The 27,097-nt window shown below is 37.3% G+C and overlaps 1 long non-coding RNA gene across 1 annotated transcript in view; it reads right to left on the reverse strand.

Moving 5' to 3' along the window:
• The window catches only part of LOC134730422 (uncharacterized), a 169,329-nt gene that overhangs the window by 84,518 nt on the left and 57,714 nt on the right, over positions 1-27,097 (reverse strand). Inside the window, exon 2 of the long non-coding RNA XR_010112181.1 lies at positions 19,803-19,874. This is a non-coding gene — a long non-coding RNA (uncharacterized LOC134730422). The remainder of the gene's footprint in view (positions 1-19,802; positions 19,875-27,097) is intronic.

The following is a 27,097-nucleotide window of genomic DNA, read 5'->3' on the forward strand; positions in this document are numbered from 1 at the left end:
CAGTATCTTCTTTTGGTTTGTTGGTTAAATTTTATGGTCATTTGGATTTTCTCTCTTGTAGATATCTTGTTAAATAGCCTTTCCCTCTCTTTGAGTTGTTTTTCTCTTTTCGATTTGTAATATTTTATATTTTAGAATTAGTAATCTTTTATGTGCAATTTTAAAAAATAAACATGTAATTTTAACACAGCTTTAGATTTGCAGAACAATACCCTCCATACAGTTTCTCCTATTTTTAACATCTCATATTAATATGGTATACTTGTCACAATTAATGAACCAGTATGATACTTTATTGTTAATTAAAGTCCATATTTTATTCAGATAATATCCTTAGGTTTTTTTTTTTTTTTCCTAATGTCCTTTTTCTGTTCCTGAGTACCATCCAGGAGACCATGTTACATCTTCTGTGTCTTTAGGTTCCTTCGTGCTGTGACAATTTCTCAGACTTTCTTTGTTTTTTGATGGCCTTGACAGTTTTGAGGAGGACTAATCAGTTATTTTGTAGAATATCTGTAAATTGGGATTTGTCTGATTTTTTTCACATATTGGACTGGGGTTATGGGAAGTGCTACTTTAATTGTATCAAATTGAAGATACATTCTATCAACATGACTTAGCATTGTTGGTGATGATCTTAATCACTTGGCTGAGGTAGTGTTTGTTATGTTTCTCCATTGTAAGTTACTCTTCCCCACTAACCCTTTTTTCACAGGTACTCTGGAAGAAAGTTGCAGCCCAGGGGACAGCAAGACTCCGTCTCAAAAAAAAAAAAAAAGTGTGTGTGTTTTCTTACCTGGTGCATTTATTCATATGGAATTGTATGTAATCTCACATAGTTGGCATACCGATTTCAACAAAGTACAATTAGTTATAAGGGATGCCTCAAAATACCACACTCTGGGTAAAAAACCAAAGGTAATCAAGGCAATGCTATTACAATTAATACTTTTTAGAAGTAGCTTCATAGTATTTGAAATCATAAACTTTTCTACTTGTCAAAGCTTTGTTCCATTTTCTAAATGATTTCATGTTTTTATTAGAGTCCTTTTCACCAAAGTCATATTGTTCTTAATATGTATAATATAGAAAAATATCTCTGATGTCATTTTAAGCCTAAATTATTTTTAAATGGATCGGGAAATTGTAGTGAATACTTTATTTCATGCATCACTGTGCCACTGATGATCACTCTTATGTCAAAAGTGAACAATTTCCTCATATTACTGAACAATTTCTTCCCAATAAAGCAGTGATTCATGACAGTTCCTGATGAGAAGTGTGTGTCCTATTGTAATTCCTTCTTCATTTACCTGGTGCAGCATCAGCCAAAGGCCCAGGAACCAGAGAATCTGAGCTTCCTGTGACAGACTTCCAGGACAAGACTTCCTCTTGTTGAAGCTTGCCTCTCTCACCCACCAGGTTCATGAAACAAATGCACTCAAGCCTAGCCTTCTCTGAATTGTTATCCACCCACTTTAATAAAGATCTGGGGGCTCAGCCAGACCATAACCAGATTCATATTCTATTTACAATCTGTATACATTTTAAATGAAAGCATATAAAACTGTCTTGGGGGATATTAAGAATGAATATGCACAGTATATCTGGTCTAGATTGCATCTGACTTTTAACAAAAATATTTAACGTACACCTGTAATAGGCCAGAAATTCTATTTGCTAAGGATAGAGAAGAGTGCAAAATGGACATGGTCCCTATTGCTAGGTAGCTCAAGGGTCTTAAGGTCTTTGATTTATCATTTCAGCTGCAAGAGAAAACAACATACTTGACTTAGCCTGGGTCTCCTGTAAGCCTTTTAAAAAATAAATAAAAGATAATGAAAGGTCTAACCGAAGCTCAATCAGTGGCCCTATTTTCACAGCTTTTCAAGTGAAGTCTCATATTAAATGAAATAATCCATCTTAAGGTGTTCTGTACATGACCTTGTGCAATGTAGGCCCTGAGGAAGCAGTATTCATCCCACCCATTTTTGGGGGATCCATTTAAACCAAGTTTTACTGTCCTTCTGAACTGGGGTTCTGCAAGATAATGAAGCTCTAATGTCCAGAGGCATCAGTTAATGGAGTGAATTAATTTCACTTCTATCCATCCAGAAGGGTACTACCTATGTACCACTCTCAGGAGACAAGAAAACAACTACTGAAGTCGTTTTCAGTAGTGCTTGCTTCTCTCATGCGAACCTCAGCTGAAGTTGAGAAAGGTTGGAGGATAGTGTCGCTTTCACCTTCTGTTTTAAAAAGCAAGGTTAAATTGAGGGGAAAATCTGATTTGGTAAAGGCACAGACCCTAGAACAACAATAAAAAATAAACCAGAAGCCAAAAGGTCTCTAGAGAACTAAGGAAGCAAAGAGAAAAGTTAGACTCACTGAAGGTGAGTGCTCTAAGCAAAACATAACTGTGCAGAGTCCAGGGCCGAGGAAACATCAATCAGACTAAAATCAAATACAGTGTAGTTAAAACCAAAATAAACACTCCCGTTCACAAAAAGAGACAGACCAGAAAAGTTTAGAAAATATTATGCTTCTGTGTATTCCTCAGGGGGCTTCAAAACATTTGATAAACCTGCTAAATGCTCAAATACCCTGCAATATTCTAATTACACGAAGGGAACAGGGCATGCCACTAAAAATCTCAAGACTGAGAAGTTATCCAGATGAGAAAGGTTTATGTCAGAAGTTAATTTGAAATTCCAAAAAGTGCTTAAAATAATTTATTTTAATTACTCAGTGTCTCTTTCCCAGACAGGAAATTACCTAACTCAAGGACATAGAAACTCATCATGACCTTATTCAAAGCTGACAAAGACACAACAAAAATTAATCTGTAGAGCTTCATTGATACTGAAGTTAACATGTAAATGCCTACATCCATATAGTTCAGTCGCATGAGGCACACATGCAATAATTCATAATACCATATAATTCATATCATTACCAACAGGGTTTATCACAAATCGACTTTAAGCAAGTGATATAAAAATTAGATTTATATTTAATGCACTATTGTAAGTTGCACCAATTGCCAGTGTTAACACTGGCAGCATTTGATGCCAAAAAAGCTTTTAAATGCTTGGAAGGAGAATGCTTTCCAAAACTGTTAGGAAAAAATTTTTTAAAGGAAATTGGGAACAAAAAAAGAGAGAAGAAACATTTTTTTCTCTTGTAATTTAATATTCTGTAGAACGACCATAAAGCATACTCTAAAGAAAATATATTTGGACTTCTCAATCAAGGACAGATGAAAACAAACTGCTCTTCCCTCCTGTCTCCTTCACAATTCATCAGTACAACTAGGAGGTGTGGCTGGGGTGAAGTACTCAGCTTTCAGACACAGCAAGTGGTAACACTTGAGGATATTAGCTCATTTTCAGATGAATTTACATTTCATTTTTAAAATGAACACCACCTGTCTGAATTATCAGGTAGATTTTTAAAATGAAATAAAATACAGTGAACAACAATAACAATGAAAGTTGATCCCTAAGAGTATCTTTCTTCACACAACCAATTACTGAATTTCACAATTTCACAAAAATTGTAATTTGTAATGATGCATCTAATAATCTCCTCTGGCCACGCTCTACCGTTTAAAATAAATTCAGGTAAAATTATCAGAGGTGATTGCAAATAAAGCTGTATATTACGCTCACCTTGATCTGTAACTCGACCTTTGATAATAATGCTAAGTTATTCCAACATATTTTAAAGTCCTTGGACACTGAGCTGTTCAAATACCATTGCCAACGAAGATTTGGATCGCCCACATACTTATGCCCCTAACATACAAAAGTCATAAGTCAATAAGCCTTCAAAAATGGAGGACCTATTTACTTCATCCTTTTTCAAGTAATTAGAAATGGTAGAGGCTAGAGCCCAAGTTCTGGGTCCCAATGAATTCAAAATATGACTTTCTAATTTCTAAGGTCATAATTTTGTGATCTTAACCTTTTTATATCTTAATTTTCTCACCTAAAAAGGAAAATAATATCTTCTGCATAGCGCTATTATAGAGATTTAAAAAGATGATTTATACAGTGTTTTGTACACAGTGTTTTTGTACAGTTTGTGGTACATGGAGATAAACAAATAACTATAATTATTGTGAAGAAATTATGGATTTGAGGATGCCCTAGTTTGAATACTTACAAATACAACAGCTACCTTGGTTTTAGGAACTATTTAAGATAGCTTACAAAGATATTTAAAATATAAAGTCACTAAGTCAAAATGTAAACACTAAAAAGAAAAAGGGAAAAAAAAGATGAGGTTTTAAAAAAGGCAAAATATCAGAAAAGATGAGCTTTATCAGTTATACATAGTATGAGTCCTAAGATGGAACAATGACTTAGGAAAATAAATCAATAATCAACTGATACTAAAGCAAGATAGAAATTTTTCCCAGGAGTTATTCAAAAGAGGACAAAGAATGGAACAAAAACATCAACAATACCCTTACAAAAGATACATTTCACAATCTATTTCTCAGTATAGCTTCCCCACAAATTGCAGCTACACATTATTTTTCAGAAGTCCCATACTGAGCAACCACAAGCACTTTTTGAGTTTGAGAAATTATTAATATAACAGACTTTGTGCTGAGTTTGTAAAGGAATTCCCAAAGGAACCTTTCCTGCATGGAGCAAAAATCTATAATTGTTACCCTATCAAACAAGCACACACACTCTGTACTGATTCTTCTAAAAGAGGGTCTTCATGGAGAAAGGAGAAAGCAGGTAATTTTTGAATGAATAAAGAACATTTCTGCAAAGAAAGCAAGAATCATACCAGAGATCATAACTGTAAGTACTCTGTAGAATTTAAGCTTTAACACCTCCTCATGCTTGTTGAAGTCTGTTTTCTCCTAGTAAGCAATGTCAAAACCCTGAAAATGAAAGGGACAACAAATTAGAAAGACTGCATTCCACACCACTGCCGGTTTGGAAAGGAAGAAAGGGAAGAGAGGGGAAGTCTGTGGGAGCACACTGAAGTAGTCCCTGTGCCAGATATGTCCTGGAAAAGTTGAGCAGATGGCTAAAAAAAGATACAGAAATACCTCATAGAAAGGGAAGAATGATAATATCTGACTGTTATTGAGTGCTGAGCACTTTAAGCTGAGTGTACCATTTTAAGTTTACAACAACCTTACGAGGATAGTACTATAATTATATCCTTTATGCAAATAGGAAAACAAACACAAAAATGTTAAATCATTTACTAGCATTTCCACAGGGCTTGCAAATACTAGAGCCAGGATTCAAAGTCAGGCAGGCAAACTCCAAAGCCCTTTGACATTGCTGCACATTAGATGAAAAATCCACTTGCACATCTGATCCAATGCCTCACTATCCGAGTTAGCTTTGAACTTTAAAGAGCTAACCTTTAGATGCCTGCTCCACCACTGAGAAAAATTATTGAGGTCACTGTAGATAAGAAGTTACAGTTATTCATATCTACCCATGAAATATGACATTTACGGAGTTCTTAATCACTGGGCTAGCAACCCAACAGTCACTCTTTAAATTTACAGGGACTTTAGACACCATTTAAAATGTTAAGCAAAAACCTATCACCAACTTAAGGAATACATCCCATGACTGCTTTGCTCTCAAAGGCTGCAGAATCTTCCTAAATAACAGGCTTAGAATAATCTACATAGAATCAGAGTCTCATTTGGTAAGGTATGGGCAGTTATGATACACATAAACTGTTCTTGTGGGTTAAGATATCTTTGCCCCAACCAAGTGGTAAAATTTTGTTCTAAGAATCGGGCTACTCTTTTAAAAATTTAATCAAGGGAGAAAAGAAGATAACCACAGAAGGCTAGTCTTTAAAGTCTACTGCTGTCCTATTCAAATATCAAAAGACAGGGTAAACAAGGTGGACATAAAATGGTACTGAGATAACTTTCTCATTATCTTCAACACAAATTATTGTGCAATAGTTGCTATAACCCTCAGTTCTGTAAAAAAATTTCATTGTTTTGTTACCACTCTTACTAACTTATCTAACATTTATATGAGAACAATGTTTAAAGTGTTGGTCATCACTATTAAGAAATACAGGTACAGACTACTATCAATTTGCTTATTAAGTAAATAACTATGTAAGAAGCTCATCCTATGACTATAACAGGCACATCCTACAGGATAGGAATTAACGAAAGGAAAATGGAACAAAGTAAGGTCCCTGTCCATAAAGGGTTGATACATTAAGATGAAAAAAATTGGAAGTTATAATGAATTACAAGTAAATCTGAGTCAACCATATAGTTGGATGTGTTTCAAGATTTTTAAAATCACAGAGTTTAAAAAGAAGAATAAAAATGCTTGAAATTTTTAGGTTAGATCATTTAGAGAAAAATAAGTATAATAGAATTCAACTGTCTTAATAAAAGTTTCTGAGGGCATTAATAAACTCTGTCTTAGAGTTGGGCATGGTGGCATGGACCTGCAGTCTCAGCTATTCAGGAGGCTGAGGCAGGAGGATTCCTTGAGCCCAGGAGTTTGGGGCTGCAGTGTACCATGATCTCACCTACAGATAGCTGCTGTGCTCCAGCCTGTGCAACATAGCCAGACCCCATCACTGAAAGAAGATAAAATAAAACAAACAAAAATCCAAGCTCTATCTCTGCAATAAAATTTAGGAAATGAAAGTTTGATCTGAGCAAACATAAGGACAGCCTTAATGATTGGGATGATTAAATTTTGGTGAAAAAACAGGACTTTTCCAGATCTAAAATCTGAAACATCAGTCAATTAAATATTGACCATCTTTTTGACAGAACCAACTGCAAAAATTGTGTATGGAAACAAGAGGTAACTGAATAGAACCTCAGGCCTTGTGACGCTAAAAAGAGAATGAGAAAGACCATAAGATAGGCAAAGCAGGGGGAAAAAAATCTAAGCAATTTTAAGGAACGATAGGCCATTTCTTTCTAATATGTTTGCAGACCTTAAATAAGTGTTTTAATGTAAAGTTTTTCATTTAAAATCAGTTCTCAATTCTCCCACTCGGGAGTTGAACCATAGGTGCATTAGTATAATTGAGAAGGCATTTCCATCTTGTTGAATTTGCTGTTAAAACTATGTTGCAATGTGGGTACATACCAATCTTCAGTTGTACCCAGTAAAAAGCCAAACTTGGAATGAACCAGCAACTGTTTTGCTAATCTATCAAGCAAACAATCCTCAAGTAGATAGCCCTGAGTTGACTTTTCCATCAGGCCAACCTTCAATTTTGAAAATAGCTACTTAAAATAAAGCCTTAAAATGCATGCCAATAATGTAAAGTTGTCAGAGCTTTATTTCTGAGTTCCACATCATGATTTTGTTTTAACCCTGTCAATCAACAAGCCTTCAGGAAGACAATTTTTTATGAGACATTAATAATGTGTTCATTATGCCCACCACATGGTTAGTAAAAAATGGAGAACTGGCCTAGGTGTCCAAGTAAATAATGATGAAAAATGATCACTTAAACTTTTGGTTTCCATACCTCCTAATTTCACAGAGATGTGGTAAGAACATGATAAAATAATGGATATGAGTGTTTCTCTTAAAGTCATTCAAATTCAAGAAACTATTATTATAAGCCTAATACGTGTATCCTAAGACCCTCTCAATGGCATAATAATGAGAATAGAACATATCAAAGAGACCATTGATGCATTTCTATAGGTCAAAAAACTAGATCACAATAAAACAACAACAACCATCCCATTAGTTCAGTTAATTCACATTAAGCATGTATAGAGTGCCTACTACATCCTGAACATTGTGGAGATATTTCCTGTGCTCTGGGTATAGAAAAATTAATAAGAATGGTACTCAATATTTGGAGCTTACAGTTGTTCCACTGACTATAAATGCATATTATCTGATAAATAATGAAAATGATCACACTGTATGAGCTGGACAGTTACTTTATTTGACCTCATAAAGCAGACATAAAATAAAAACACAAAACTGATGCTGCCATCTGAATATCCATTAAACATCCACATAACAAATTTCACTTCTATAAATATATCAGCTTGAAAAAAACAAAAAGCAAACCCAAAACAAAACAGTAAACTCTTGCTTTCAGTTTTTAGATAATTATCTTATTTCTTCAACTGATATGTGCACATGAAGTTTGAGAATAAACTTTCTACCCCCTCGGACACATGGATGCAAGAGAACCACCTCCAGCCCGAACTGGTTATGATTTGAATAGCAGGTCTCAAACAAGTTCGACTTTACCTTAACTGGAATTTATCTAACTCAAATATTGCCAGTGCCATTTATTATTTTTATTGAATAGAAAAAAGGCTCAAAATCAATTTGGACTATACTCTTGGGGGTTGGGAATTCACAAATCCAAGGAAGGAACTTTTGGTTCCAGAGTTGAGTTATAAAGGAAAAAAAGTATCTCAGCATTTCAAAACTTGCTCAGAAAGGAAAAGTTATCTTTGCATTATAAAGAAGTTCAACACAAGAAGTATTCTCTCAAGTGTACAGCAAAATTTTTACTCTACTTCTGATAGGAAGAACACAAATGCATGTTTGAAGCTAAAAAGGGTAGTTTCTCAAAACTTGTATTTTTTGCCTTCGTGATTTTTTTCCTAACTAAATTGAAACTGACCAATGAGATTTTGAAAGAACTCCATTGTTCAACAGTATCCTATAATCATAGAAGTAGTTCTCACTAATCACTGAAATAGCTTAAATAATTAGAAATTACAATCAATACCACTTGAAGCCCTGCCAACCTAAAAGACACAATTTTGCAGTGGAAAAAGAAAATTAGAATGCTTAATTGCAGAAGGAAGAAAAGATATTCTTACTGAAAGAATGAACTAAATTTGGATTAAAATTATATTTGTTTTTTTGTCACAATACCACAATCATTTGTTTCAATCAAGAGCAGGGGTGGGCAGGGGGTGGGTGGAGAAAAGAAGAGAGGGATCAAAGCACCTTGCTTAGTAATAGTCCCTTCCTATGTCTCTTTCCATCCCAGGAGTGTCCCTAGGAACACTGCATTGCCAGCCCATTTCTCACTGACCCAGCAAGCACACACAAATTTTCCTATCCTGGAAATCTTTGCCTCTAAGAGAACTAATAACATGATCCCATTGCACTTACACTTCAATTGAACTTGCAAATGTAATTTGCAGACTAGGATGATCAATTGTATTTCTTGGCTTGATTCAACTTCAGAGCCTCACCGCCAAAACGCTGACTGTGTAAACTCACTGAAACTAATCTGAGCCTTTCTTTAAGCAAGTTCTATCCTGATCAGGTTGCTTTTTTTTTTTTTTTCATCAAAATGAATGCAAGCTCAAATACTGGGTGGAGTTAGCCCCTATGATTATTACAAAACACTTATCAACCAGAGTGAAACTATGAAAGGATTAGATCCTGAAGACTGTCCTATTTAATAGTCCTAGCAGCCAGGGACAACAACAAAAACAAAATTTATTATGTGCCTATTCTGTGCCATACACTGTGCTTGATCTTAAGAATATAAGTCAAATAAAACAAAAGGGCTCCCCCAAAGCCACATCATTTATTCAACAAATTAATGTGCCAAGCACTATTTTATATGCTGGGGCTAACAGCAGTGAACACTACGCCCTTTTGAAGCTTACATTCCAGTGGGCATAAACAGGCACTCTTTTAAAAATCAATAAGAAAGTCATGTGGTATTTTAGATGGTGATAAAAGTCTATAAAATAAAATTTAAAATAAGCTGGGAAATGGGTAGATAATGCCTATAGTGGGAGAGTCTTGACTTTTTAAACAAGGTGGCTAGGAAAGGTCTCACCAAGTACGTGGTATTGAAACACGAGTGAATATCACCTGTGATATGAAGGTGGAGGTGAGAGAGTAAGCCAAAGTGGCTATCTGGAGAAAAAGTAATTGAGGCACAGGGAAAAGCCAGTGAAAATGGCTTAGGGCAGGATTATGCCTGGCCAGGAGGACCAGGAAGAAGATCGGTATAGCAAGGAAGGAGAAAGAGATAAGGTCACAAAAGTTTATATATATATGTATGTATATTATTATATATATGTATATTATATACATATAAAAGTGCTTGGCACATTAATATATATTATTTATATGTATATATTATATATGTATATTATATATACACATATGCTTTGATCAGTGAGGAGGCTATTACGATATTCCAGGCAAGAGATGATGGGGAAGGGACAAGGGTGATAGCAGGGCACAGGGTCAGAGCCTGAACATATAAGTTAGAGCTCTCTGATTATATGCAACAGAGAACCATTATACCAAAAGAAAAAAAAGCTCACAGAATATTGGTGAATCTCATGAAATCGACAGGGAATATAGAAAACCAGACTTGCAAACAGGATAGGAGCAAGGCCAGGGATTACTTACAGGGCAATATCTCTGGAATGCATGAGCTCCAACTGTTGCTTCCGGCTTTGCACCATTCCACTCAAGATTCAATTAACCAGGAAAATCCAACTTTCCAAGCTTAGGTCACATGCCCATTTCTTGGCTCATACCCAACAGTAGAAGGTGAGAATCAAGGGCTTCTCTAGCAGGAGCCCAAGGCAGTTTTATTCATTAGCCCCAGTTCCTCAGGACTGCCCTCAGTGGGAGAGAGATAACACCCCAAAAGGAAACCTGGATGCTAATAGGAAGGAAGACTGAATGCTAAGAAGCCTAGACTAGGAAGCTATTTATGTCCATTAGATACTATTTGCTATCTAGTGGATAAAGGCAGAATTATAAGTGAAAGATATCTCGGAATAAAACGTGTTTCACAAATTGACACATACTTTTCAGTAAAAAGATACTGGCTATGTCCAGCTGTTATTTTACCCTCTCTAGATAAAAACATAATCCTGGTTCTTACCAGACTGCCGTGGAGATTATTTTGCTGCTGAGCGGTCACACAATTTTTTTGCTTGAAAGGCCTTAAATCTCTAGATATGCCATTTTGAAAAATATTTAATTTGCTTTTTAGGCCTACATAATACATAACACATATCTACTACACCTTCCTCTCAGAAGAATCAAAGGAAGTATATTTTAACTGGTTCATAGATGAATAACCTTGTGACATTCTGACTATAAACAGCTGAATAAAGGTTCAAATATGTCATCTTAAATCATTCTTTTCACTTTCTTTAGATAGTTTCTTTCCTTTGAACAGAAAATATATATGTGAAAACATAATAGTCACTCATTCTTTTAGTAACAGATTATGCAAACCCTCCAGCTTATATCTCCAGGGTACAAGCTAGTGATATGAGCCCCAGACCTTCCAAACAAGCAGCTGCTGCTCTGATCTAGTCAATTTTGCCACTTAGGAATGCACATCTAGAGATCCCAGGTCTTCCCATTTTTAAAAGAAGCTGGGATTCCAGATTTTTTTAATGTGAAACCTCTAGATTTTAAATGCTGGAAACTTTGGGGTTTGGGTTGTTTTTGTTTTTACTTCTGTTTTAATTTTTGAACACCATGCTGAAAACTTTTAAAAATTTTTTTCAACTCTATATAGGTCAAATAAAACACCTAAGTGTGACCTCTCTGGTCTCCATTCCAAATACCTTCAAGGTGTGATCAGACCTCAATAGAGATCCCTTGACTTCTTTTGTCTATTTCCAATAATAACAACACAATCCTTTTTTCCCCTCATGGGAACCAGATTAAGTCTATGGCAAAGACATGTGATTCTCTGATAATTGCCATTACAGTCCAACTGCAAGCACAAAATGATGCATGCATTTAGAGCAATTTAAAAACGACATTTTCCAATGAAGATACGGAAGTACCCTGGCTTGCTGCTCTCTGTATAATGTCCAGTACCACAAAGGGAGTGTGGTGAAACTAGTTAGGGTGAGACTGCCCTGCTGATTGGAGTAGCCCATGAGAAACACATGAACTTAGCTAAAAGAGTCACTTAAGCAATGAAGTAACTGACGCTAAGAAAAAAAAAAAAAAAGTATGCTGAAACAGTACCTCAGGGGAAAAAGCCACAATTAGAAAGAAGGCTCTTGTTAATTTTCCCAGCCCCAACCTTCTTCCTCAGCCCGCCTTCCTAGTTCTTTTAGATGGATTGGCTTCTTTAAGTCAACTGAGCACCATGAACACCAGGCCACGAACACAATGGACCAAAAAAAAAAAAAAAAAGCAAATTTCCAAATGCAGTTGAGAAGAAATTTTTATGGAATGTGCTCAGAGAATTGGTTAGTCAGTAGACATTTATGTAAATATTTTTAAGGTATTTATAAGTGACCTAATCCAGACAACAAGGCTTCCTTTTGCATTTTTTGCTCAGCACAGTGGAAGCTTTATTCACAAACTCTACGTGAAAGAAACATATTTTTCCATCCCATGGCTAAGTATCTGTAGAATCATTTCCTTTCTACAATGCGAACTTGGCCCATGGCTTATCCACTTACTCAGGTGAATGGCAAACCACAATTGGGAGAGGGAACAATGGGGCACTGCCCTGAGAAAGTGCTTTTTGCCTACTCAAAGCATTCACAAACATTAACCAATTAACTGGTAGGTGAAGTTGGCCTTAAAAAAAAAAAAGAGAGAGAAAACTACAGCTGAAGAGATTTCAAAGCCTTCTCTACAAAGGGATTCAGTGTCTAAGTCTGAATTGGAACTTGGACCTTCCAAACATTAGCAGTTCAGAGATTCAACTCATGTAAACATTTGAGAGGTCAGCTGTTCATCAAATACTTTTCCAACTACAGCAAACGTATCCTTATTAAGTTTCTTTTGCGAAAGTTCCAAGGTGCTGAACACTCATCCATTGCCACCAATAATTAACAATTCCAAACAACCTAAAGACAGAGAACTTTTTGTAGGCATTTTGAAATTTCAGACTATCTTAGAAACAGGGGATGTGGAAGTGGTAATGGGCAAAAGGCATGCTAGGAAAAAGAACATCAGGCTGAAATTTTTTCCCAAGATTGGTTCTTCCCTTTTTCAAACAGATTTGCAGAAATAAGAAAATAGTTTGTCCTTTTCAAATAAAGAGTTGGTGCTTCCTGGAAATGGGCAGAGAAGTAAAAACTAAGCAAAACAATATCGTTTGGTCTAATATTTAAGACTTAACAAAACTTGGAGGCATAAATGGGCACTACAGTCATTCCTTATTCTATCCAGTTAACTTTGCTTCAAACATATCTGCCCAGAGTTTAATGACTTTAAAAAATTACCTGAAGTTCATATCTACCATAAGTTATTTCCCACATGTTCTTTCTGCACATCTGACACGCGGAAAAAATCACAAGCCTAATTTAAACAATACCATTTATTGTCGAACTTGAGAACTGAACAGCTACCAGCTTTAAAAGGTTTCCCTGAGTCTCACACACACACACTATTTTATACTAGTTTCTACACGGACATGGTTAACGTGACAGGGTTATGTGATGAGCTATGTGGTACATCACCAAGAAGAGAGGACTCTTGTGAAAGCAGGGTTTAAATCTCTATGTCGGATTCAAAATTAATTTGAAATAAATGGTAGACCTAAATATAAGAAACTATTAAACTTCTAGAATAAAATCTCTGTGACATTGGGTTAGGCAAAAATTTCTTAAGCAAGACACAATTAGCACAATAAAGAAAAAAATAGGTAAAATGAAGTTAATCAAAATTTAACATTTTTGCTCTCCAAAGACACAAGTAAGGAAATGAAGCCATTGGAAAGCAGCAGCCAGGGCTGCTCACCTCCAAGGCGGAGATCCTTAACAAAGGCTTCAGGGTGACCAAGACATGAGCAAGCCAGGGTACAGCCACCACTGCCACCCCGCCAAGCATACAAAGTTCAAGCTGCCATGTGGAAAGTAGTCAAGAAGGAATGAGCCTTCTATGCATAATAAAACCCCATAATTTAAAAATAAAATAAAAATGCAAGCCACAAACTCTGAGAAAATATTTGCAAACCATATATTTGACAAAGAGCTTGAATCCAGAATACTTTTAAAAATACATACAACTCAGTAGAAAGAAGATACACTACCCAATTTTTAAAAAAAGTAAGCTGAAGATTTGCACAATGGCATGCAAATGAACAATATGCAAATGATGATATGCAAATAAACAATAAGCCTAAGAAAGATGCTCAATGTCATTACTCATCAAGAAAATGTACATTAAAACTACAACAAGAACGACCACTAAACATCTACTAGAAGAGCTAAAGTTAAAAAGACTGACAATATCATATGTTGCCAAGGATAAGAACAACCAGACTCTAATATATTGCTGGGGAGTGCAACACAGTATAGCCACTCTGGGAAACAGTATGGCAGACCCAGCAAACCCACTTCTAGGTATCTACCCAAGAGAAGTGAAAATATATTTCCACACAAAGAATTTTTCATGAATACTCATAGCAGCATTATTGATAATTGCCAAATACTGGAAATAACCCAGATGTCCATCAACTGGTGAGTGGGTAAACAAATCAGAGTATGTCTATGACATGAAATACTACTTATCAATAAGAAAGAAAAAACTACTGATCAAAACAATAATACAGATGGATCTCAAAAGCTTTATATTAAGCAAAACAATCCAGACTAAGAAGACTATCATATTGTATGATTCCATGTATATGACAATCTGGAAAAGGTAAAACTAGAGTGACAGAAAGCAAATCAATGGTTACCTGGAGCCAGAGGTCAGGAGAACGGATAAAATGCAAAGGGGCACAAAGGCTACTTTCTAGAATAATATAATTTATCTATATCTTGATTATGGTAAAAGTTATAATAGCTATATACAATTACCAAAATTCATTAAACTGTATACTTCAAAGAGGAATTTATTTTATGTAAATCATACCTCAATAAAGCTAAAAAAAAAAAAAAAATAGAAAGAAATGACCATGTCAGGAAGTCTTCATTTCCTCCTGTTGTTCTACAAAATCTTGCTCTTTGAAATAGTCTGGGTACTTCACAATTTCGTAACAGATTCGAGGTGTCCTTTCAGAATGAACCCATTAAACATTGTACATCTGTGATATGTTTTGATATTGTTTTAGGTCAATAAGACACATCAGAAAACTGTAACAATGATTTGCCTTTCTCCTTAGTCACCTTCAGAACACCATTTCTTAAAGCAGGAAGACCACATCTAAAGCTGGTATACTCACAGTGTAATGCAATTCAACAAGCCTTTATTGAGTGAGTGTCTGCTGCCTTGAACTCTGGAACCAGACTGCTATTAAATTGATTCTAATTACAGGTCTACCACTGAATAGTATCGCCTTGGACAAGTTACTTATCTGTGCTTCAGCTTCCCCATCTATAAAATGGAGGTAACAGCCATGCCTACCTAATAGGGTTGTTCTGAGGAATCAATGAGCTAATTCATTAAAAGTGCTTAGAACAGGGCCTAGCCCATAAACAATCACCTTGCCTTTATCATTAGGTGTGTGGTGCTAACACTATACAGACAGATAAGACAGGGTTTGTTTTTATTGTTTGTTTTGATGAGCTCACAGTTCAGCAGAAAGAAAGAGAACGAATAACAACATATCACAAGGGACACAGAGAGAAATGTTTAAGTACTGTTGAGAGCACAGATGTGTGAGCAACTTCATGGTGGTAGTGGGGAGCTTGTCAAGGACTTACAAAGAGCAACTAAGTTTTGGAGGAAAAACGGGAGTTCTTCAGACAAGAAAGAATGCAAGCAATAGTTATGATCATGTACTAAATATCTGTTAAATGCTATACACTCTGCTATCTATATATTTTACATGGGCCATTTCTCTTGTAATTGTTGCGATAACCCCATGAGACAGATACTACAGAACCCATTTTACATATGAGCAAACTGAGTGTAACACATTGTGAGTCACTTGCTTAAGGTCACACAACTAGTACATACCTTAAACAAGAATCCAAACTGACTCAGAAACTTGAGCCGAGAAAACAGCATTGCAAAGCATGTGGCTAGTTTTGGGAAAGTGGAGAGCTCAATGTGATTAGAACACAGATCAGTCTAGAAAGATGAGGTCTTAGGGGTCCTGCAACCAGTAACTGTATCTTAGACAGGGAACTCCATTACGCTTCTCCCAGGCAGAAAGCCTCTTATGGCCTGCTGCTTCAGTGGATATTATTTAGTAAGCATAGTCTTCCTTCACTAAATCATGAAATCAGCAGTAGAGGTTTCTTAACATGTGGTTCAATGATCATATGTGTCAGAAGCCCTGGAAAATTTGTTAGAAATACAGATTTTCAAGGTACCACACAAGTCTATAGAATCAGAACCTCTTTGACCCGTAAACACTCCTTTTTAGTAACCTTTTCACGAGTTTCCTATATTCACCAAAGTTTGAGAGCCTCAGTGGTGGCAGATTTACTCAGAACTCTTCCTCTCTGGGCTCCAAGAGCTGAGCTCTCAAACTTCAATGTACATACAAATCCCCTGGGAATCCTTTTAAGAATCAGATTCTGATTCAGTGGGTTGGAGGGATAAGAGGACTGAATTCTGCCAGGTGTTGTAGACATTGCTGGTCCACAGACCACTCTAGGGGTCACAGGGTTGTAGAATATCCCACCCAGATTTCTTCTCTGCTTCTACTATCTCTCCTGCTCTTGTTTGTCTCCAGAATACTTTTCCTTGCCCAGGTTTAGTGCACCTTAAAACAACCTTCTATTTACTTACTGCCTAAAAATGTTTTACCTTTGCTGAGAGAAGATGATCAAACTGTTTTTATTTTCATACACTTATTGTTGAAAAATAGTACTTTAAAAAACATGTTTCTTGGCTCTCTGAAATTCTAGAAGAGCCTAAGAGGTCAGGCTAGTAGTATAAAAAATAGAGGTACGGATAATGACAAAAGTGTGAAAAATGAACTTTCTTTTGTGATATAATGCACATAGTCATCTGGATCAATTAACATTTTCTTCAACACACTCTTTCAAATAACATAACGAAACTAACAGCCCTGCCATTTCTGGAGTCATCAAGGATTGACTAAGGAGGAGTCTTAGTCAGAATAAATCTCCTTATTTAGAACTTAAAAACCTGAGCTCTCTGGTCTCCTGTGCAGACATGCTCTGGAAGCCTCTCCTTACTGGCACTCCTGCAAGGAAAGAGCTGTGTACAACCAGCTGCCAAGGCTTCAGCTCCCTGGCACCAGGCAATGGCAAAAGCCACTCCAGCTGAAAGGCGTCTTTTGCCCTCTGGGTGAGAATGGCTGCCTTAGAAAATGGCCTTAAGTTCCTAATGGCACTAAGTTCCTAAAACTTTTTTTTTTCTCTGAGCTATCATATTTTCAAAGCATTAATCCTTGCAAAGGTGCAAGACTCCCACTTTATATTTTGCAGTGCATTTCCTAATGTGTGTCTACTAACCTGGACTCATTCCTGGCTTTGCAATTCAGTTACTTTATCTTGTGGTTCAAACACTTCTGTTTGTTGTTCCCACTTAATTCAGATAAATTAAATAGGCACTTTCAGGAAGGGGTTGGATTACCCACTCTCTATAAAATAGACAGGCCTGCATGCCAAGGGTTACCTAGAGACAATTTATTTGATTTGGTGCATTTTAGGTGAAGGACATAATTTGGTCTCAAATTCCACATCTTTGCCCTGAAGTCTTAGTTCTAAGACTAAAAGAAACCACCAATCCAATTTCTAGCCTGCTGTTAAGAAGCATGCTGTCAATGTAGAGATAAATCTATACTTTGAAACAAAACTTAAGACTTTCTTTGGTACTTAATAAGCCCTTCTAGATGGGATCAACCATCTATGGGAGAAACCAAGGAGGATTCTAAACAAATTTGGGAAATACAGATGGTCCCTGACATAATTTTTTAACTTGACTATGGTGCACAAGTGATGTGCATTCAATAGAAAGAGATATGATATTCTCTCTCTCCATCTCCCGCCATGCTGGACAGCAGCAATGAACCACAGTTCCCACTCAGCCGCATGATCATGAGGGTAAACAACCTACACTCTACATTGTACTATGTTGTCACATGATTTTGTCCAATTGTTGGCTAACATAAATGTTCTGAGCACATTTCAGCTCATCATAGCTAGGCTAAGCTATGCTATTTGGTAGCTGAGGTGTATTAAATGCATTTTCCATTTATACAATATTTTCAACTTAACAATGGGTTTATCAGGATGTAACCCATTTGTAAGTGAAGGAACATCTCTAAATATAGTTCAATTTTCTCTCGTTTCTGCTTCCCTCTTCATGACTTACCCCAGTTATTCATTTAATATTTTTTCTTTAATAGCAACTATGTATTATACACAGTTAGGATCTATATATGTAACTTTAAATAAGTCAAATACAGTCCCTGCTCTCACAAAATTTATCCTCCTAGTGGAGGATATGGGAGTAAGCAATCACAATATAATAGGTTCCATTTTTTATTTACAGTAATTGCCAACCAATCTTTGCCATGATTTGATGTTTACTTTCACTCAGTAGGTTCCAGTTTACAAGGCTGGTTATTACTTCCCAGGCAGGATCACTATGCCTACAATTTGTATAGTTGCTAGGGGACAAAATGGAGTCCTGAATTAGGTAATATATTCCCACTGGCTTTCCCCAGACACACCTCTCAGAATATTAATAATTGAGAATATATTAACATATTATTATTGATTGAATATTAATAATTGAGAATTGGTAATTTAGAATATAATTGATTATTAATAACCGAGAATATATTAATAATTGAGTCCATTTTTCTTATTGTATAAAAGAAGCTTTTATTAAACTAATAATATAAATAGAAAACTACTCATTAACATTTCTAATTATAAAAAACTATATAAAATATATATAGTTTTAAAACTACATAAAATAAAGTTTAAAAAAATGCACAGCTGGGTACAGTGGCTCATGCTTGTAACCCCAGCATTTTGGGAGGCCAAAGTGGAAGGACTGCTTGAGGTCAGGAGTTTGAGACCAACCTGGGAAACATAGCAAGACAAATTTATTTACTTACAAAAATAAATAAATAAAGCAAATCCATACAAATAAATTGGTGCCTTCCAACATATAACCTTGACTCCCATCAGTACTTGCTGAATGTAGCTTTGCTTCTTAGGTACTGTGATGTTGTGATATAATAATAAATAAATATTTGGTCTTTGTCCCCAGTTCCTGGCACAAAGCTTCTAAAACACTAGCAACTTCCTGAGTAATAGAAGTGAAAGCAGCATCTTTCATTGTTCATAATAAGCCACTTCCAACCACACCTGAGTTTATGCTAATGAGGTGAGTCTTGAAGGATGGAGGCTGGTTACCAGAGGAACCAACTGTGTGTTTAGAGGATTGAAACCTTCAGCCCCATCTGGGGAAGGAAGAGGAGCTGGAGATTGAGCTAATCACCAAAGGCCAATGATTTAATCAATCATGCCTACATAATAGAGCCTTCATAAAACCCCTAAGCAAAGGTATTGGGAAAGTGTCCGGGTTGGTGAATGTGTCCACTTGCCAGGAAGGTGATGCATCCAAAACTCCACGGATACAGAAGTTCCTGTACCTAGGACCGTTCTGGACTTTGTCCTATGAACCTATTCATCTGACTGTCATACTGTTCATTTGTATCCTTTAGAATATCCTTTATAATAAACCAGTAATACGAAGTGTTCCTCTGAGTTCTGTGAGTGGTTATAGAAAATTATCAGACTTGAGGAGGGGTCCACGTAGCCAGGTCAGAAGTATAGGTAACCTGGGGACCCACTACTTGTGATTGGCATCAGAAGTGGGGAGCAGTCTTGTGGGACTGAACCCTTAACCTGTAGGGTCTGCACTCACCTTGGGTGTCAGAATTAAATTGAATTGTTGATCCCCAGTTGGTCTCTGAAGAGAACTCGAGAATTTCTTGGTCTAGAAAATCCATATACTTGGTGTCAGAAATGTTGTGAGCAGAGAAACTGTTTCCCATTAGGCCCAAACAAAATTTCTCCCTGACTTGATTTTTTAGAATTGAAAACATTTAGCCATACTCATCTGATTGTGCTGTGGAGCTGCTAAGTGAAAGCTGACCCCTTTGACCTGCTTACTGAGATTAGACATCTCCAAGTTTGTAACCATCTCCTTCCCTAATCACCTAGGCAGGCCTCATTTTCCCCATTCTGTAATTGTATGGTTAATTTTACTAACCTTCCCACCTGGAGAATGCTCCTTCCTCACAGTTGCCCTCTCTTTCCTGATTCCTTGTACCTCAGCCAGAGTAAAAAGAACAGGAGACTGAAGTTACATAAATGTGAGGAAATCATCCAGTGATAATCTCTTCAAAGCAGTAAAAACTATGACCCTTGACAACCCCTCCAGCTAATTCACTCTGAGCCTTTTTCTGAATGGCCCATTTGTTTGAGAGGTAATTTATATATAATGGTAAGATTACTGTAACCATGATTTGTATATTCAGATCTTACTTTATCAGAGGATTATCTTTATTGATTGATTTTGAAACTATATTTCTTCTCAGAAGAATTTGAGATAACTTGAACAAAAAGCCACACATACAATTAAACTGTAAGATCAAGAAAAGCACACGGGTAAATAAAACAAGAGAGAAAACCTGATGATAAAACTTCCCAGAACCAGCCACCCCCACTGTAATTTGTGGAAATCTATCCTGATAGACCATCTGCAATCTTGAATAGTATTTATTTGGTGTTGTATGTCACCCCATTCTCTAATGTATGGAGAGTTTTTGGGAACTGGAGATGTATCTTAGTCAACTTTTTTATTCTAGGGGCCTTGGCAAAGTGCTAGATACAGACTGGATTTTCAATAACAGTTTCTTGCATTCACTCCGAATTTCTAAATTTCCACTCGATTTCTTCTAAAAGCGGTGCTTTATTATTTTTCTTTTTTTAATCATTTTTACATGTACTTTAAATATACTAAAATAGAACCATTTTGAAACACAGTTTTATGTGGTTTCTTTCCTATGATATTAAGACGTTAGTTTATAAAGAATTAAGATGTGGTATCTTCCCCAAATAATTTGTATTTTTAAAGCCCAGGGAAAACTACTCTACCGCTTCTGCATCCTCTTTCAATTTGCTGCCCCCTCATCAAATAAATCCTCCACCCACCAGACAACTTTGCCACACAGGTGTGCAGAAGATACAATCTTCAAGCCAGAACACTTCCTTCCCACCTCTCTTGACTCTTCACAGATGGGAACATCACCCCCACTCCTGCTCAGAAATATTAGCAAGTGAAGATCCAACATTTTGAATCCAAAAGATTGCCAAACACTCTTAGAGGACAACTGATCACTGTCAAAAAGCATTTGTAAATTCCACAACAAACAATTTATCTTCGAGTCTCAAAGCCTCATCAACATTTTCTAGTAAGATTCCAGATTACAAAGAAAAAATTGTAATGGCTTTCATTACACAATTTGGTTTTCGAAAATGTAAAATTTATATCAAGGTAAAACTGATTACATTTATTATTTATTATAATTATTTCCTAATGCAAATATCACTAATAACATCTGTGTTTTTGCCAAGCATGTTTAAAAATGTTATAATTCCGATAGAAAGCATGTTGGGAGGAGCCAAGATGGCCAAATAGGAACAGCTCTGGTCTACAGCTCCTAGTGTGAGCGACACAGAAGACGGGAGATTTCTACATTTCCATCTGAGGTACCGGGTTCATCTCAATAGGGAGTGCCAGACAGTGGGCGCAGGTCAGTGGGTGCACGCACCGTGCGCGAGCCGAAGCAGAGCGAGGCATTGCCTCACTCGGAAAGCGCAAGGGGTCAGGGAGTTCCCTTTCCTAGTCAAAGAAAGGGGTGACAGACGGCACCTGGAAAATCGGGTCACTCCCACCCAAATACCGCGCCTTTCCGATGGGCTTAAAAAACGGTGCACCAGGAGATTATATCCCGCACATGGCTCGGAGGGTCCTACACCCACGGAGTCTCGCCGATTGCTAGCACAGGAGTCTGAGATCCAACTGCAAGGTGGCAGCAAGGCTGGGGGAGGGGCGCCTGCCATTGCCCAGGCTTGCTTAGGTAAACAAAGCAGCCGGCAAGCTCCAACTGGGTGGAGCCGACCACAGCTCAAGGAGGCCTGCCTGCCTCTGTAGGCTCCACCTCTGGGGGCAGGGCACAGACAAACAAAAAGACAGCAGTAACCTCTGCAGACTTAAATGTCCCTGTCTGACAGCTTTGAAGAGAGCAGTGGTTCTCCCAGCACACAGCTGGAGATCTGAGAACAGGCACACTGCCTCCTCAAGTGGGTCTCTGACCCCTGACCCCCGAGCAGCCTAACTGGGAGGCACCCCCCAGCAGGGGCAGACTGACACCTCACACAGCCGGGTACTCCAACAGACTTGCAGCTGAGGGTCCTGTCTGTTAGAAGGAAAACTAACAAACAGAAAGGACATCCACACCAAAAACCCATGTGTACATCACCATCATTAAAGACCAAAAGTAGATAAAACCACAAAGATGGGGAAAAACAGAGCAGAAAAACTGGAAACTCTAAAAAGCAGAGGGCCTCTCCTCCTCCAAAGGAACGCAGTTCCTCACCAGCAATGGAAAAAAGCTGGACGGAGAATGACTTTGACGAGCTGAGAGAAGAAGGCTTCAGATGATCAAATTACTCCAAGCTATGGGAGGACATTCAAACCAAAGGCAAAGAAGTTGAAAACTTTGAAAAAAATTTAGAAGAATGTATAACTAGAATAATCAATACAGAGAAGTGCTTAAAGGAGCTGATGGAGCTGAAAACCAAGGCTCGAGAACTACGTGAAGAATGCAGAAGCCTCAGGAGCCAATGCGATCAACTGGAAGAAAGGGTATCAGCGATGGAAGATGAAATGAATGAAATGAAGTGAGAAGGGAAGTTTAGAGAAAAAGGAACAAAAAGAAATGAACAAAGCCTCCAAGAAATATGGGACTATGTGAAAAGACCAAATCTACGTCTGATTGGTGTACCTGAAAGTGATGGGGAGAATGGAACCAAGTTGGAAAACACTCTGCAGGATATTATCCAGGAGAACTTCCCCAATCTAACAAGGCAGACACCAACATTCAGATTCAGGAAATACAGAGAACGCCACAAAGATACTCCTCGAGAAGAGCAACTCCAAGACACATAATTGTCAGATTCACCAAAGTTGAAATGAAGGAAAAAATGTTAAGGGCAGCCAGAGAGAAAGGTCAGGTTACACACAAAGGGAAGCCCATCAGACTAACAGCTGATCTCTTGGCAGAAACTCTACAAGCCAGAAGAGATTGGGGGCCAGTATTCAACATTCTTAAAGAAAAGAATTTTCAACCCAGAATCTCATATCCAGCCAAACTAAGCTTCATAAGTGAAGGAGAAATAAAATACTTTACAGACAAGCAAATGCTGAGAGATTTTGTCACCACCAGGCCTGCCCTAAAAGAGTTCCTGAAGGAAGCGCTAAACATGGAAAGGAACAACTGGCACCAGCCGCTGCAAAATCATGCCAATATGTAAAGGCCATCGAGACTAGGAAGAAACTGCATCAACTAATGAGCAAAATAACCAGCTAACATCATAATGACATGATTAAATTCACACATAACAATATTAACTTTAAATGTAAATGGACAAAATGCTCCAATTAAAAAACACAGACTGGCAAATTGGATAGAGTCAAGACCCATCAGTGTGCTGTATTCAGGAAACCCATCTCACGTGCAGAGACACACATAGGCTCAAAATAAAAGGATGGAGGAAGATCTTCCAAGCAAATGGAAAACAAAAAAAGGCAGGGGTTGCAATCCTAGTCTCTGATAAAACAGACTTTAAACCAACAAAGATCAAAAGAGACAAAGAAGGCCATTACATAATGGTAAAGGGATCAATTCAACAAGAAGAGCTAACTATCCTAAATATATATGCACCCAATACAGGAGCACCCAGATTCATAAAGCAAGTCCCGAGTGACCTACAAAGAGACTTAGACTCCCACACATTAATAATGGGAGACTTTAACACCCCACTGTCAACATTAGACAGATCAACGAGACAGAAAGTCAACAAGGATACCCAGAAATTGAACTCAGCTCTGCACCAAGTGGACCTAATAGACATCTACAGAACTCTCCACCCCAAATCAACAGAATATACATTTTTTTCAGCACCACACCACACCTATTCCAAAATTGACCACATACTGGGAAGTAAAGCTCTCCTCAGCAAATGTAAAAGAACAGAAATTATAACAAACTATCTCTCAGACCACAGTGCAATCAAACTAGAACTCAGGATTAAGAATCTCACTCAAAACCGCTCAACTACATGGAAACTGAACAACCTGATCCTGAATGACTACTGGGTACATAATGAAATGAAGGCAGAAATAAAGATGTTCTTTGAAACCATCAAGAACAAAAACACAACATACCAGAATCTCTGGGACGCATTCAAAGCAGTGTGTAGAGGGAAATTTATAGCACTAAATGCCCACAAGAGAAAGCAGGAAAGATCCAAAATTGACACCCTAACATCACGATTAAAAGAACTAGAAAAGCAAGAGCAAATACATTGAAAAGCTAGCAGAAGGCAAGAAATAACTAAAATCAGAGCAGAACTAAAGGAAATAGAGACACAAAAAATTAATGAATCCAGGAGCTGGTTTTTTGAAAGGATCAACAAAATTGATAGACCACTAGCAAGACTAATAAAGAAAAAAAGAGAGAAGAATCAAATAGACACACTACAAAATGATAAAGGGGATATCACCACCGATCCCACAGAAATACAAACTACCATCAGAGAATGCTACAAACACCTCTACGCAAATAAACTAGAAAATCTAGAAGAAATGGATAAATTCCTCGACACATACACTCTTCCAAGACTAAACCAGGAAGAAGTTGAATCTCTGAATAGACCAATAACAGGATCTGAAATTGCGGCAATAATCAATAGCTTACCAACCAAGAAGAGTCCAGTACCAGATGGATTCACAGCTGAATTCTACCAGAGGTGCAAGGAGGAACTGGTACCATTCCTTCTGAAACTATTCCAATCAATACAAAAAGAGGGAATCCTCCCTAACTCATTTTATGAGGCCAGCATCATCCTGATACCAAAGTCGGGCAGAGACACAATCAAAAAAGAGAATTTTACACCAATATCCTTGATGAACATTGATGCAAAAATCCTCAATAAAATACTGGCAAACTGAATCCAGCAGCACATCAAAAAGCTTATCCACCATGATCAAGTGGGCTTCATCCCTGGGATGCAAGGCTGGTTCAATATACGCAAATCAATAAATGTAATCCAGCATATAAACAGAACCAAAGACAAAAACCACATGATTATCTCAATAGATGCAGAAAAGGCCTTTGACCAAATTGAACAACCTTCATGCTAAAAACTCTCAATAAATTAGGTATTGATGGGACACATTTCAAAATAATAAGAGCTATCTATGACAAACCCACAGCCAATATCATACTGAATGGACAAAACTGGATGCATTCCCTTTGAAAACTGGCACAAGACAGGGATGCCCTCTCTCACCACTCCTATTCAACATAGTGTTGGAAGCTCTGGTCAGGGCAATCAGGCAGGAGAAGGAAATAAAGGGTATTCAATTAGCAAAAGAGGTAGTCAAATTGTCCCTGTTTGCAGACGACATGATTGTATATCTAGAAAACCCCATTGTCTCAGCCCAAAATCTCCTTAAGCTGATAAGCAACTTCAGCAAAGTCTCAGGATACAAAATCAATGTACAAAAATCACAAGCATTCCTATACACCAATAACAGACAAACAGAGAGCCAAATCATGAGTGAACTCCCATTCACAATTGCTTCAAAGAGAATAAAATACCTAGGAATCCAACTTACAAGGGATGTGAAGGACCTCTTCAAGGAGAACTACAAACCACTGCTCAAGGAAATAAAAGAGGACACAAACAAATGGAAGACCATTCCATGCTCATGGGTAGGAAGAATCAATATCGTGAAAATGGCCATACTGCCCAAGGTAATTTACAGATTCAATGCCATCCCCATCAAGCTACCAATGACTTTCTTCACAGAATTGGAAAAAACTACTTTAAAGTTCATATGGAACCAAAAAAGAGCCCGCATTGCCAAGTCAATCCTAAGCCAAAAGAACAAAGCTGGAGGCATCACACTACCTGACTTCAAACTATACTACAAGGCTACAGTAACCAAAACAGCATGGTACTGGTACCAAAACAGAGATATAGATCAAAGGAACAGAACAGAGCCCTCAGAAATAACGCCACATATCTGCAACTATCTGATCTTTGACAAACCTGAGAAAAACAAGCAATGGGGAAAGGATTCCCTATTAATAAATGGTGCTGGGAAAACTGGCTAGCCATATGTAGAAAGCTGAAACTGGATCCCTTCCTTACACCTTATACAAAAGTCAATTCAAGATGGATTAAATACTTAAACGTTAGACCTAAAACCATAAAAACCCTAGAAGAAAACCTAGGCATTACGATTCAGGACATAGGCATGGGCAAGGACTTCATGTCTAAAACACCAAAAGCAATGGCAACAAAAGCCAAAATTGACAAATGGGATCTAATTAAACTAAAGAGCTTCTGCACAGCAAAAGAAACTACCATCAGAGTGAAAAGGCAACCTACAAAATGGGAGAAAATTTTCACAACCTACTCATCTGACAAAGAGCTAATATCCAGAATCTACAATGAACTCAAACAAATTTACAAGAAAAAAACAAACAACCCCACCAAAAAGTGGGCGAAGGACATGAACAGACACTTCTCAAAAGAAGACATTTATGCAGCCAAAAAACACACCATCACTGGCCATCAGTGAAATTTTCACACCATGAAAAAATGCTCACCATCACTGGCCATCAGAGAAATGCAAATCAAAACCACAATGAGATACCATCTCACACCAGTTAGAATGGCAATCACTAAAAAGTCAGGAAACAACAGGTGCTGGAGAGGATGTGGAGAAATAGGAACACTTTTACACTGTTGGTGGGACTGTAAACTAGTTCAACCCTTGTGGAAGTCAGTGTGGTGATTCCTCAGGGATCAAGAACTAGAAATACCATTTGACCCAGCCATCCCATTACTGGGTATATA

The sequence above is a fragment of the Pan paniscus genome, chromosome 4 (assembly GCF_029289425.2).
Source record: "Pan paniscus chromosome 4, NHGRI_mPanPan1-v2.0_pri, whole genome shotgun sequence".
Lineage (NCBI taxonomy): Eukaryota > Metazoa > Chordata > Mammalia > Primates > Hominidae > Pan > Pan paniscus.